We start from the raw sequence: 13,212 nt of genomic DNA, 5'->3' as shown, positions 1-13,212 counted from the left end.
TCATTTCGATGTTTGGCAAAACTAATACAATATTGTAAAGTTTAAAAATAAAATTAAAAAAAAAAAAAAAGGATGATGGAGGAGGCTGGGCCCTGCTCAGATAAGAGTAAAAGACAACATATTCTTCATTCTCCAAGTTAAGGAGACCTCCTGACTACACATGTGCCAGAAGACTCCTTGGAGGTCAGAAAGGGAAGGGGCAGCACATCATTGTAAGTGATGACAACCACCCATAAGCCTCTTCACTAGAATCCATCTTGACTAAGAGATAAACATGCACATATGAGAGGTTCTTGAAACATACCAACTGTGGCCTCAGAACCAGGCAAATCAAAATGATTGGCCAAAGGAAAACTGGAAGAAATTCCCCATAAAAGTTATTCAAATTGCCACTAGGGTGTGACTCAATGACACGAGTCTGCCCATGTGTCTATTCACACATACTGTACTCTTTTTCCTCCTTGTTTCACTATTTTCCATTTTTGTAGGAATTTTTTTTCAGCTGATCACTAGTCCAATGGCTAGGATTTGACACTCTCGGCACTGTGACCTGACCTCAATCCCTGGCCAGGAACTAAAGTTCTGCTTCGAGTTGCTGTAGGCTGAGGCCATCCAAGATCAAAACTGCCTCAAATTTAGTGACTTAGAATAACAACCATCTATTTACCTTATGCTTTTATTGGTTGGCTATTTGGGCTAGACTCAGCTGGGCTCCCCCATGCATCGGTGGTCAATTCTGGGTTGGGTAAGGGGCTTTAGTGATCTTGTTTGTAGTCTCCCATACATCTGGGGCCTTGGATGACTAGCTGGGCTGCCTTTTCTCTGGGACATTCTCCAGCCAGCTAATGCACGTTTATTCACATGGCAGAGCAATGTTCCAATAGAGCAGAACACTGCAAGGTTTCTTGAGGCCCAGGTTCTGAAAAGGTACAGTATGACTTCTGCCACATTCTAATGTATTGGCCAAAGCAAGCTGCAATGTCAACCCAGATTCAAGGTAGATAAGGAGACTCTACCTCTGTGAGAGGAACTGCCAAGTGTATGCAGAAAGAGGATACTTGTAATCATTCTGGCAATCCATCTACCACTTTCTGGGTAATGTTGTCAACATACCAAGATCTTGAATTTGAGAAGCTGAGTGTTAGAGTGTTGTTACCTTAAATATTACTTAGCAGCAGGATCCCCAAGCATGTCTGGTTGAGCCCCAGAGTATCCCTGAAGTTTATGACCCAATCTGTTCCTTTAAGTTATGACTTAGAGCCTCTTTTATCTTCTCAACCCCTCCCCTCACTATTTGTCAAGGGAATCAGGTTGGAGGCAAAGCTCAATGACAACCTCACCTCCTTTCTTTCAACTAAAGCTTTGTTACTGGGTCAAACTTGGTTTCTTCTTTCTCTAGAATGAAAATTATCTCCCAAGAGGGCCTTTTTTCCACCTCTCAAACAGATTTCTAGATAGCCCACTATGCTAGTGTGCCAGACATGTCCAGATGTATTAGGTGCCAGGGGCAGACCTCACTTAGGCTTCCCAATTTCTCTATTAACTCACTGGATCCTCCTTTGCAGATTCTCACCTCCTACATAGCAGATGGAAAAAATGGAGTCTGATGTGATAAACAGTCCTGCTGGTCTCCTTAGTTTAAAAATTCTGAGTTATTCCTCTCTTTCCAGCTCTCTCCAAGATGGATCTTTAGGGGATATTCTCTTCCCTTCTCAAGGCTAGTGCCTCAGCTCCCTTGACTGCCCTGCAGAGGGACTGCTTTGCACCATCCCTTGAAAGCAGAATGCTGAGGGGTGGTGTCCCCATTCATCAATGTTTGGTTGGCAGATACCGCTAATATCTGCAGCTTGTATACCTCATGGTTTGGGTGCTCCATTCTCCTTCAGAGCTCTGCAGTGCTCCCTGTCTTCTCTAACCTTAACTCAGCCCTCACCAATGGTCCCTCTGAGTCCCCATCAGCTTCCAGGGTCAACTTGCCCTCTCCGAGTTGGGTCTTAGAGCAGATGTTTTGTGTCACCTTCCCGCAGCCCACTGTTCACTCCCAGCATAGCTAGGCTGGGCAGCTCCACGCACAGTAGTTCCTCCTACCTCAAGTGTCAACGGCAGTGGTTCTGGCTTTTCTACCTCAGATGTTTCCTTGAGATCAAAGATATTCACACAACCAGGAAGTAAGAAGAGGTAAACTTTCTTGGGAATAATCCTCAACTGTTGTGGAATGAGAGTCAGTGGATAAATTTCCAGCTGCCTGACCTTCAGAGAGAACAATTCTGAGGTGCATTTTAGAGTTGCTTAGAGGCCCCAAAGGAATGCAGGACCAGTTGTATATACTGTATTAACTTTTTCTCCTTGTTTGTCTCATGCCACTGCTTTCTGAGATCTACTCCTAAGTACATGACTTACACCCAAGTTCTTTCCTCACATTCTGCTTGAGGAAGCTCAAACTAAGATAGGTGCAACAGAAGGGCATGGTTCACCATTTAGCTTTTTTCTGAGGTCCCTGGTCCTTGGGAGCAGGTGAGAACTCTACATCAGTTCCATGCCATGCAGGAACTGTGGGTGACCCCAGAAAGCTAAACCCAGGCCCTCCCTTTGGGTAACATAAACAATCCACTAAGTTGACTTTAAAGAGGCTCCCCTCCACCCTCGGGTCAGTGTCTGAGAACCTTGGAGAAAGAAGGAGGCAGCCAGTGAGGTGATCTCCTCTATTTTATCCCCAGAACTCCCTTTGGTCCATCAACATATCTTCGCACTCTGGTTGAAATCACAAACAAAGAAGTTGTAGCATTTCCTACTGTCTATATCCCCTACTTCTCCTTCCCTTCCCCCAGAAAACAGTGCAATTGAAGAGTAGGCTCTGGACTTCCTGACTTCTCTGCATCTCCTGCTTTTCTTCCCAGGCACAAAGTAGAACTCTGATCTTGGTAGGCAAAGTCTGCCTCTTGAGATATTACAGGGGAAGATAGAACAATATTGAAAATCATTTTCTCCGACCATGCTTGATACTTCTGTCACTGTTTTGCTAAAGAGAAAAGGGAAATCAGCTTTGAGACGCCAAGCTCCTCAGTGACCTCCTTGCTCTTTAAATTTGTGCGGTCCCAATATGGTAGCTACTAACCACATGTCACTATTATGCACTTGAAATGTGACTAGTGGAACTGAATATTAAGTTTATGTAAGCTTAATTGTTAAAACAAATTTAAAAACTGATAATTCAATTATTGGGAAATTTTAAGCATGTTGGAACAACTTGGGTACATGTGAATATACTTTTTTCAAGTGAAAGTTTCATAAAACCTTAATACAGATCAAGTATTTTTAAATTTTTATTTCAAAATTTAATCCTCAAGTTGAGAGTTTCTGAAAAGACCCTGATGCCTGGAAAGATTGAGGGTAGGAGGAGAAGGAGACAACAGAGGATGAGATGGTTGGATGGCATCACCAACTCAATGGACATGGGTTTGGGTGGACTCCAGGAGTTGGTGATGGACAGGGAGGCCTGGCATGCTGCGGTTCATGGGGTCGCAAAGAGTTGGATACGACTGAGTGAGTGAACTGAACTGAAGTGTAAATACATACCTGATTTCAACCTTAGTACAAAAATGGAATGTAAAATATTTTATGAATAACTTTCTTTATATTGTCTACACATTGAAATAGTAATATTTTGGTTATGTTGGTTTATATAAAATATATTATTAAAATTAATCTCACTTTTTTTGTTTTTTACTATTTTTAATGTGACTACAAGGTTTTAAATTGCATCTGTGGGCATGCGTTGTATTTCTACTGGAGGATGGCTCTAGAAATACTTTTCTGCTGCTTCTTTGAGGTCATGTGCCTCCTGGGGGTAGAAGTTTGCAAGAAAACATGAAAAATTATCTGGCTGCTTTCTTCAACAGGAGCGTTAAGCCCCAGTGATGGAAGTGATGGCCACTCTTTGGCATATGTCTGGGGTGCAGGGAAGGCCAGTCTATGATGAAAGAGAAGAGTTGGCTTCTCAGAGAAGACCTTCTGGGTTACTGGAAGCCCTTCAAGTTCTGTATTTGCTTCTTATGGAGCTCTGCCTGTAATTTTGACCTTAATGTTGGAGGGAAATCCTCATGTCCTCAAAATACATTTCCCTGAAGGTGCTCCTATTACTTGCAAAGCAAAGAAGCTTACTGAGAATTAACTCCAAAGTTTGGGGGGTGGGGGAAGGGGGATTAATGATTGAGCTTTTGTGTTTTACAGCTCACTGGGAAGGAACCAGAAGAGTTTTTTCCTATAGAAAAAGTTCATCAGTGGTCTCCTTGTTCTGGGGTAGCTGACACAGTTTTCACCACTAACCTTCAGCTGCATTTTGGATTCAAAAGACTTTTGTGGCCAGCCTGGGAAGCAGATCACCATTTATAACATTGTTTCTAAGGGAAACACATTGCATGCACCAAACAATGAATTTATAAAGTGTGTCTGGCTTCCAGGAGGGATGAGCTGACCCAGCTGTACCCTGAGGTATAGTTTAACCCTTAGTCTCTGACACCAAAAGGCCTGGAGATCAACTTTACAGGGCTGGAGTATGTATGTTAGTCGCTCAATCGTCTCTGACTCTGCGACTCCATGGACTATAGCCCGTCAGGCTCCTTTGTCCATGGAATTCTCCAGGCAAGAATACTGGAGTGGGTTGCCATTCCCTTCTCCAGGGGATCTTCTTGACCCAGGGATAGAACCCAGGTCTCCTGCATTGCAGGAAGCCCATAGTATGTTTGTGGGGCTGGGGGAGAATTGCGATAAGGAGGGAACAGATAAAGCGCCCCTCATCTGGGGTACTCTAGGGATCCCTGTACACTGAGAGGCCATGGAGGCTCAGGGATGACTAAGAGGGGGAGGTGAGAGGAGGACAAAGAAACTTGGCCTGCATATTGCTGTCATGTGTGCCAGCCCGCGAAAGCCCGCGAAGTCCAAAGGGCCTTGCTCAGCTCAAACCCTTTCTGGAATAAGCAGGTGTTAGAAAAAATATCCCATATTCTCTGCTTGGGGAATCCAGGGCGCTCGACGAGGGCTTCGCGGGGAGTGGCTATCACGGTCCAGAGCGAGCCAAGGGCCAAGACTACATCCCTTTCGGAGGTTTTGGAGAATGCAGTGAGTGAGCCAGCTCATCCTCCCCACCCTCTTACTTCTACCCCTCCACCCCAGGCCGGAAGAGGCGCCTGCAGCCTGAGCCCTGACTCGCAGGAGGGAAGGAGGCGACGCGCAGCCACAGCTTTGTCTTGGAGGGAGGGGAGAAGCCCCGCCCCCAGGGGGCGGGGGGCCGCGAGAGGAGGGGGAAGAAGAAAGGCCAGGGAAGCAGGGTGGAGGGAGAGGTGGAGAGCTAGAGAAAAGAATAAGGGAGGGCGGTCAGATCCGATAGAGGCAGATAAAGACAGAGGGGCAGGAGAGAGGACGAAAAAGGGCGGAGGGGGGCGGGGCGCCCGACCCCCAACTGCGCGGCTGCAGCAAGCTCTGCCGAGCTGCTAGGGAGCCTGGCCCGCCGACTGCTGAACGAGCTCCGCGGCCACCCCCGCCCCCCTACTTTCCAATTCCACGGTCCCCGCAGCGCGCGCGAGATGCAGCCGGTTCCGGACGCAGGCAAGGCGCGGGGCGCGGGCGGCTGGGAGCGAGGCTCCCGGAGCAAGTTGCGGGGCGCGAGGTGTGGCGCACTGGGCGGTCCTCTCTCCCCCGGCGGAAAGTTTTCTCGCAGTGTCCCCCGCTTCCTCCGTGTCAGCCCCTCAGTCCCTCAGCGCCTGTTCTCCTCTCTCCTTTCCCAGACGCTGGGGGTTCCAGGGCGTGCGGACTCCGCTGGGGCCGCGTAGGCGCGGAACCCCGGCCAGCCCGCCTTCTGAGGGACAGAGTGGTCCAGGCTCGTCCTTCCCCCTCGATTCCCTGGGGGGTTCTTCCATCTCTCCGCGCCAAGGGCGGCGTCAGGAAGCCCTCCCTCGCCCCCCCCCCCCCCCGCCACCTTATTCCCGGGGTCCCCCGGGACTCCCTGGCGAGAAGTTGCCGGGCGGGCAGGTGCAGGGACGTCAGGCCCCGACAGCCCAGGGGCTTGGGTGGGTGGTGGTGTCCGATCCTAATCCGGTTCTCTTCTTCCCGACTGAACCGAGGGTTCCCTGGAGGCGAGTCCCAACCAACAGCGCCTGAGCCTCCCTTGGCCTTCAGAAGGGCGTTGGACGCCTAGGGCCCTGGGTCCTCCTTGTACTTCCCCTTTGCCGGCTCTTGGCCTGCCTCCAGAGCCTGAGGTCGTTGAGAACCTCAGCTTTGCGTCCTCCCTCACTGAAGAGGCAAGTGCCTTGGGCCGACTCTGGCCACCACTGCATTTTGAGCGCCTGCATTGCACTCAGTTCCTAAGCTGGGAGAGCCCTAGGGACAGAGAGAGGCACAGTGGCCTGACAGGGAGACATGCGGCTCCATTTTATCCTGGGGCGCTCTTTGGGTCCTGAGTTGCTCACTACACCTCTGCCCCTCAGTGACAGAAGGAGCTGAGGGCCAGGCTTCTGAACCCTGCGATGCACTTTATTCCCAGGTGTGTGGAATCTGGATCCCTAGAGCTTGTTCTCCCAGAGAACAGAGTTGTCTAGAGCTGGCCAAGTTCATAGTATGTACTTTACATGTGATGAGTGAATGTAGGCACCAATGAGCTGACAAATAACAATTCCTGTCACAGTTGATCTTGGTACAATGGGAAGAAAGAATTAGAAACAATGATTCTTTTAAACAGCTGTGAGACAGAACCAGGGGCCTTCTTTCCAGAGCATCTGGTTGAAGAATCTGGGGATGGATTTATTTTATTCATCAATCTACATTTACTTACTGGAAACTTTTTCTTCAGGTGGTCTGAAGAATTAAACCTCTTGTGGCTAAGCTATATTACATTGTTTGAGAAGAGGTTTTGTTTGTTTGTTTGCTTGTTTTTGTTGTTTTGTTTTAAACTTGTGTCCAAACTCAGTGTTTTAGGGACTAAAATTGAAGTCAGCCTGCGAGGTGCCCATTTGGGATGAGAGACTCGAGTAAGGCCATGAGTATGGGCAGCAACTGTGCTTTCTCCTCTGAACAGGTCAGCCTGATGCCTGGGAGCTGCAGCAATCCAGTGGGTCTCAAGGGGATGGAAGAGGGCCTCAAAGAGGCTGAGCTCAGAGAGGCAGGGTAGCTTTAGAAAGAGGGTAGTTCTTGCCCTGGGGTAAGGATGTAGAGATGTCTGGGAGTCTGGGCTGGTTCAATTCAGGATTCCCTGGGCTAAGAAAGCTGGAAGGTGAATCCTGCTCCTCCTTCAGAAAAAGGGAGAGCAGAAGTGGAGTACTGAGTAGATCTTTGACATGCAACCTAAACACACCCCATGTTCCTCTGTCCTTGTTTTTATGCTGGTGAAATCCGGTTAGAATGATGAGGACACCTTTGGCGGACCTGGTTGAGAGAAGGCCAGGGGACCTGGAGCCCCTAGTCACATCCTTGTCCAGGGGAAGGTAATATGCCCTCTGCACCTGGCCAAGCAGGCCAGGGCCTGCGCAGTATCTGCCCCTGCTGTATTTCTAGCTGGCAGCATCCCCACCCTCCTGAGAGTGGTTTCACCCTGCTCCAGAGTCCACTTCTCTGGGGTTCATGCAGAGGTGGGACGAGATTATCAGAGAATCCCTTGGAGAGCTTGGGGAAACTGGACAATCCCGAGAGCAGTCTCAGGATTTGTCCACGTTCCTTTTCCTCTGCCCAGAGTGAGAAACTGGGAAGGTCTCAGCAGTGTTTTGGGGGATGGAACAAGACATCCAGTCTGTCTTCAAGCCATAGTTGCAATTTATAGAGTTTGTAAAACTAGGGCAGTTGTCCTTTTCTGCACCTCCTCGCTCATCCCACTACTCATCACAATATGGTCCAGTTATTTATCCCAGTGACATACCGTGCTATTTAAACACTCCCTGCCTCTCCAGAAGAATTTTAAATAAATCCTTAAGGCTGGGTTAGCTACCACAGGCCCATGATTACTGACTTCAATTGTTTGATTATTTGTGGGTTCCTATGGAGGACGTGGTGGGGGAGGGGATGGAGCGGGAGGCAGAGGGGAAGCAGAGCGCAGTAAACAGGAACATCCTCCAGATTCCATTGGCTAGGTGGCCAGGAGGTCATTTTTAATCATCCCTTGGATGGTAGACTCTGGAGCCTGTAATCAGAGGTTGATGCAGCTGCTCAAGGACGACTGCTTGAGGCTGTAGAATTCCTGTCCAAGGCAGCTGTGACTGAACTAGAGAAGGCAACCTCTCACTGAAGAAAGGGCAGGGAACGGGCATTTGGTTAATTCTTGTGGGATGAGCAAAGTGACTTAGAATGGCTTTTCCTAATCCTTATGTTGATAAAAATTAGCAAAAAGATACATTTTATTTCCTTGGACATATTACACCGAGATCATTTGGCAAATACATTTACTTTTACCAGCATGGCACTTTGCCCATAGTCTTAGTTTGATTAACTGCTCCTTTCTATAATGAAAAAGGTATTGGGATTTGGAGTTTGAATGACTTTCAAATTTTCTAGCTGCATAATCTTGGGCAATGGAATAGATGCTGTCAGCATCCATTCTGTGTTCCCTTGACCTCAACCAGTGCTGTTGGGAGCAAGTGTATAAATGCTCCAGCTCCCTCACTTCTCTGCTGGGGCAGCTTTGGGGCATATTCTATGCTGTCTTTCAGAGTTGCTTAGTAAGACCATTTCACAGTTGCTTATAATAATAACTGACTCCTGTCACTGGCTGCCTTCCCTTCCCTCTTTCACTTTCCCACTCCCTTTCGACTTGGACTTGAATCCTTGTCCTATGGTCAACCTCTGGGGGAACCAACCTAAGTCTTTAGTTTGTAGTTAAAAGTCATTTTAAGTCTTTGCCTCTCCATAGAGAATAGATCTTGCCAAAGGGGAGGAGTGCAGGAGAGGGTTGGATTAGGAGTTTGGGACCAGCAGATGAAAACTATTATATGTAGAATGGATAAACAACAAGGTCATATTGTGTACCACAGGGAAATATATTCAATATCCTGTAATAAACCATAACGGAAAAAATAAAAATAAACCTTGGTTCTGATAAAAAGTGGACGATTCCTCCCACCCAGCAGGACCTGAAAAGCTTGGGGCCACGTTTCCAGTTACTTCCAATGTCACTGCATCCAGGAATTGTTCCCTGACTGTGCCCCATGGGAGTATAGCCCCCTCTTTTGCATTCTCATTCACATTTTGCCCATCCCTTTCTTCCTTGTTCCATTGTTGTCTCTCTCTCACCTTGTGCAATTTGAGAGCTGAGTCCTTGACTGATACTTCAGTAGCATCCTGCAAAATGCTTTTGACATCTTGGATTCCTTTTAAATATGGTTGAGTTAATAAAAAGTGAGAAGAAAAAAAAAAGGCTCTGAGTCTCAGTTTCCCCAACTGAATGATGGAAATGATAACTGTCTCACTGTGATACGTGCTCAGACACAGCGAGCATCCGGCAAACGGTTTGCTGGCTCTTTGAATAGTACAGGTGAGGCTGTGATGGATTTGGGAATGGGTATTGTGGTGGACCATGAAGAATTATGCTTTGGAGAGAGAGGCTCGAGAGCCAGTAGGAGCCAGCTCCAGCACACACCTGGCCTTGACTGGACTGGGATGTGATCAGTGCCTTAATTTCCCATTTTGTAGACAGGTGAGGAGGATAAGAATTACCTAGGTAATTACTAGGAGAAGGCGATGGCAGCCCACTCCAGTACTCTTGCCTGGAAAATCCCATGGACGGAGGAGCCTGGTAGGCTGCTGTCGATGGGGTCGCAAAGAGCCAGACACAACTGAGCGACTTCACTTTCACTTTTCACTTTCATGCATTGGAGAAGGAAATGGCAACCCACTCCAGTGTTCTTGCCTGGAGAATCCCAGGGACGGGGGAGCCTGGTGGGCTGCCGTCTATGGGGTCACACATAGTCAGACACGACTGAAGCAACTTAGCAGCAGCAGCAGGTAATTACTAGGTAAAAAGAAATACTAGGTGTCGGAACTCCCCTGGCAGAGTCCAGTGGTTAAGACTCCACACTTCTAGTGCTTCCACTGCAGGGGGCGTGGGTTGGATCCTTGTTTGGGGAACTAAGATCCCAGAAGCCATGCAGCATGGCCCAAAATATTTTTAAAAAAAGAACTGTACTAGGTGTCAAAATTTGGGTATGTTCAACTGTGCCCTAAACTGACTGAATCATTGTGTATGAGACACTTATGGGGTTCAGTTAAAAATTATTGAAGTGTCTATGCTATGAGTTTTGGGGTGGAGCCTTGATTTCCTCTCCTCCAAGGGTAGAGATTAGATCATTCCACAGGTCCCTTCTAATCCCTGGTCTCCTCAAGAAGAGTCCATTGCAATCTCCTTCTGTCCATACAAAAAAAACCTTTAACAAAAGAAAACCTTTCATGTGTCTACACAGAGGTTACTCACCATGGGGCACCCAGCACTGGGCCATCCTAGAGTTTAAGTTTTACTATAGTCTTTCCTGCTGGCACAGGAGATTTCAGTGGAACCATCTCAGTAAATTTTGCTTTCCTTGTGTGCCAGTTTCACTTAATGACCTAGGCATGATATGTCCCCAGGAGGACTGGGGAGTGGGTAAAGAGGATATGGAAATGATACGCCCTTTCCTGAACCACTGTGCAAAGTTGTAGACACCCACATGGAATCCAGGAAAAGTTCATGTGGAAGAAGAGACTTCTATATGACAGAATTCAGCCTTCCTGGTTGGGTTTTACTCATAAGGCTCTATTGATAACCCTTCTGAGGGAGTCCCTGATTCAGCAATTCCACCCAGAGGAATTGGACACGTGCAGAAAAATAAGTGCATGAGCAATGTCCTGTGAAATATTGTTTATAATAATAATAAAACCAAAAATGGAGACTAAATGCCCCCAAATAGTAAATTTGTTAATCATGGTGTATCTCTACATTAAAATACCGTGTGATTATAAAATATTTAGGATATAGATATGTATCTGTTAACATGGGAAAATATACATTTGTAAAGAGTAGGTTACCAAACATTGTGCTGTTGTTGTTACTGTTCAGTCATCCAGTTGTGTCCAACTCCTTAACGACCCCATGGACTGTAGCCCACCAGGCTCTGTCCATGGGATTCCTCAGGCAAGAATTCTGAAATGGGTTGCCATTTTCCTCAATTGCCATTTCCAAACAATGTGCTGGTTTTGTAAGGTCCATTTATATTTGCCTCTGTAAGGGTATATGGAAAAATATTAACAGTGATTGTCGTTGACTGGTGGAATTTTGGAAGATTTTAATCTTACATTTTCTTATATTAAGTATTTTCAGTTTTTTATTGTATTTAAAATATGCACAATATAAAATTCACCTTTTTAACCATTTTTAAGTGTACGGGTCAGTGGCTGTCTTAGTCCGTTTGAGCTATGTTGTATAACAAATGCCACAGAATGAGTGACTTATAAAAAACAGAAACTTACTGCTCACAGTTCTGGAGGCTGGGAGTCAGATCAGGCTGTGAACATGGTCAGGTGAGGGTCCTCTTCAAGATCACAGACTTATTATTATACACTCCTGTGGCAGAAGCAGCTGGGGGTCTCTTTTAATCCCATTCATGGCTCTACCTTTGTGACCTAATTTACCTCCCAAAGCCCACCCCCCCCACCCCTGCCCCTAATGCCATCATAGGATTTCAGCATATGAGTTGGGAGAGGACACAAACATTCAGACCATAGCAATGGCATTGAGTGCATTCACTGTGTTGTATGACCATAGCCACTGTTCATTTCCAGAACTTTTCCAGAGACTCTGTACCATTGAACACTAACTCTCCATTCATTCCCCTCACCCCAGCTGCTGGTAACTTCTGTTAACATCTTCTTGAGTTTGCCTACTCTAGGTTTCTTTTAAGAGTGGAATTGTACTGTAATTGTCCTTTTGTTGATCTTAATCTTTTTGCTTTTCTATATCTTTAAAATTAAAAAAAAAAAAAATCCGTTTTACTCGTATAAAAGAAGAAAAGGAACAAGGAAGCCCTGAAGAGAATTGTGGTATTTGGTCTCTTGCATTTTCATTTCAGACTGGGCCACAAGGACCTGGCCATCCTTGTTGCTTCTGCTGCCATCACCTGGGATGGGGGTCAAGGTCTGACCTCCATCTCAGCCAAGCAGAACAAAGGTGGACAGCCAGTGGGCATCACAACTAATCACATTTGGGACTTGCTGGTTGCTAGCAGCTGGGCCTTGGGCCCCAGGCCTCTACTACTAAATCATCATATCCCAGGGTTTTTTGTGTGTGGTGGTGGGAGAGAGAGTGTGCTTGGGGTTTACTGTGCCTTAAACCTAACAGCTATCCTGTAGTGAGTAAGGTCCAAACCAGATGGAAGTTGGATTGTTGATACTATCTTACTTAAAGAATGAGAATGAGAGCCTCAGCCTTTCTATTTGAAACATCCTTTGTGTATTCCAGATCCTGTGGCTCAACTCAACTTACTAAATACCCACCATGGCACCTGTGGCGGCTGCTGAATGCTTTGTCCACAGGCAGGGTCAGGCTGCCTGGGATGCAGAGAAGACTTTAACTGGTGGAGTCCATGAGATCCTAAGTACTCTGGGAAAAGGGTAGTGGCCTCAGATAATCAGTGCCCTCTTCCTAAAGCTCCATGCAAGCTTTTATAGACATCTGGGCCAAGGATTGCTCTCTTGTGTGTATGGTGGGTTATGTATTTGACAGGATAATCAGGGACGTGGAGCAGAGGAGTGGAGGCAGGGGAGGTGGTATGTATGTGTGTTTCAGTCTGGTCTGAGGTGAGAGGACATCAGGAAGCGTCAGTCCCCAGAACCTGGGTACTAGGTTGCGTGACTGTATTCAGGGATCAAGGGAGTAGGTCAAGTGGCTTTGCTGTGGGACGCCTTGTTCTATGGAAAATGCTTTAAGTTCCTCATTAATCAAGCTCCCAGAGGAAACTGCCCGCCCTCCAGCAAGTTGCTGAGAAAACGTAGGTCTGGGAGGGACAGATGTAAGTACTGTGCTCTCTGGAAATTACCTGGCTCTGTCTGTTTTCTCTCTGCCCAGCTGCTCTTTGAATCCCAGACAGTGAGGGGGAAGTGAAAAGACTTTACAGAAATGGCCTTTGAAGACCATTTTGAGAAGTTCAGTTTTTCATGGTGCTGATTTTTCTTTAGGTTAGTCAGCTGGTTGCAGGACAGGAGGAG

At 46.9% G+C, this 13,212-nt stretch overlaps 1 protein-coding gene across 1 annotated transcript in view; it reads left to right on the top strand.

The window, feature by feature from the left end:
* Positions 1-5,294: 5,294 nt before the first annotated feature.
* RASSF2 (Ras association domain family member 2) overlaps positions 5,295-13,212 on the top strand; it is a 58,990-nt gene continuing 51,072 nt past the window's right edge. The window contains exon 1 of the mRNA NM_001435126.1: positions 5,295-5,604. The gene's annotated coding sequence lies outside the window, so the exon portion shown is untranslated. The remainder of the gene's footprint in view (positions 5,605-13,212) is intronic.

The sequence above is a fragment of the Bos taurus genome, chromosome 13, assembly GCF_002263795.3.
Source record: "Bos taurus isolate L1 Dominette 01449 registration number 42190680 breed Hereford chromosome 13, ARS-UCD2.0, whole genome shotgun sequence".
In the NCBI taxonomy this organism is placed as follows: domain Eukaryota; kingdom Metazoa; phylum Chordata; class Mammalia; order Artiodactyla; family Bovidae; genus Bos; species Bos taurus.
The sequence above is the reverse complement of the archived record's forward strand: the minus strand, read 5'-3'. Positions and strand labels throughout refer to the sequence as shown.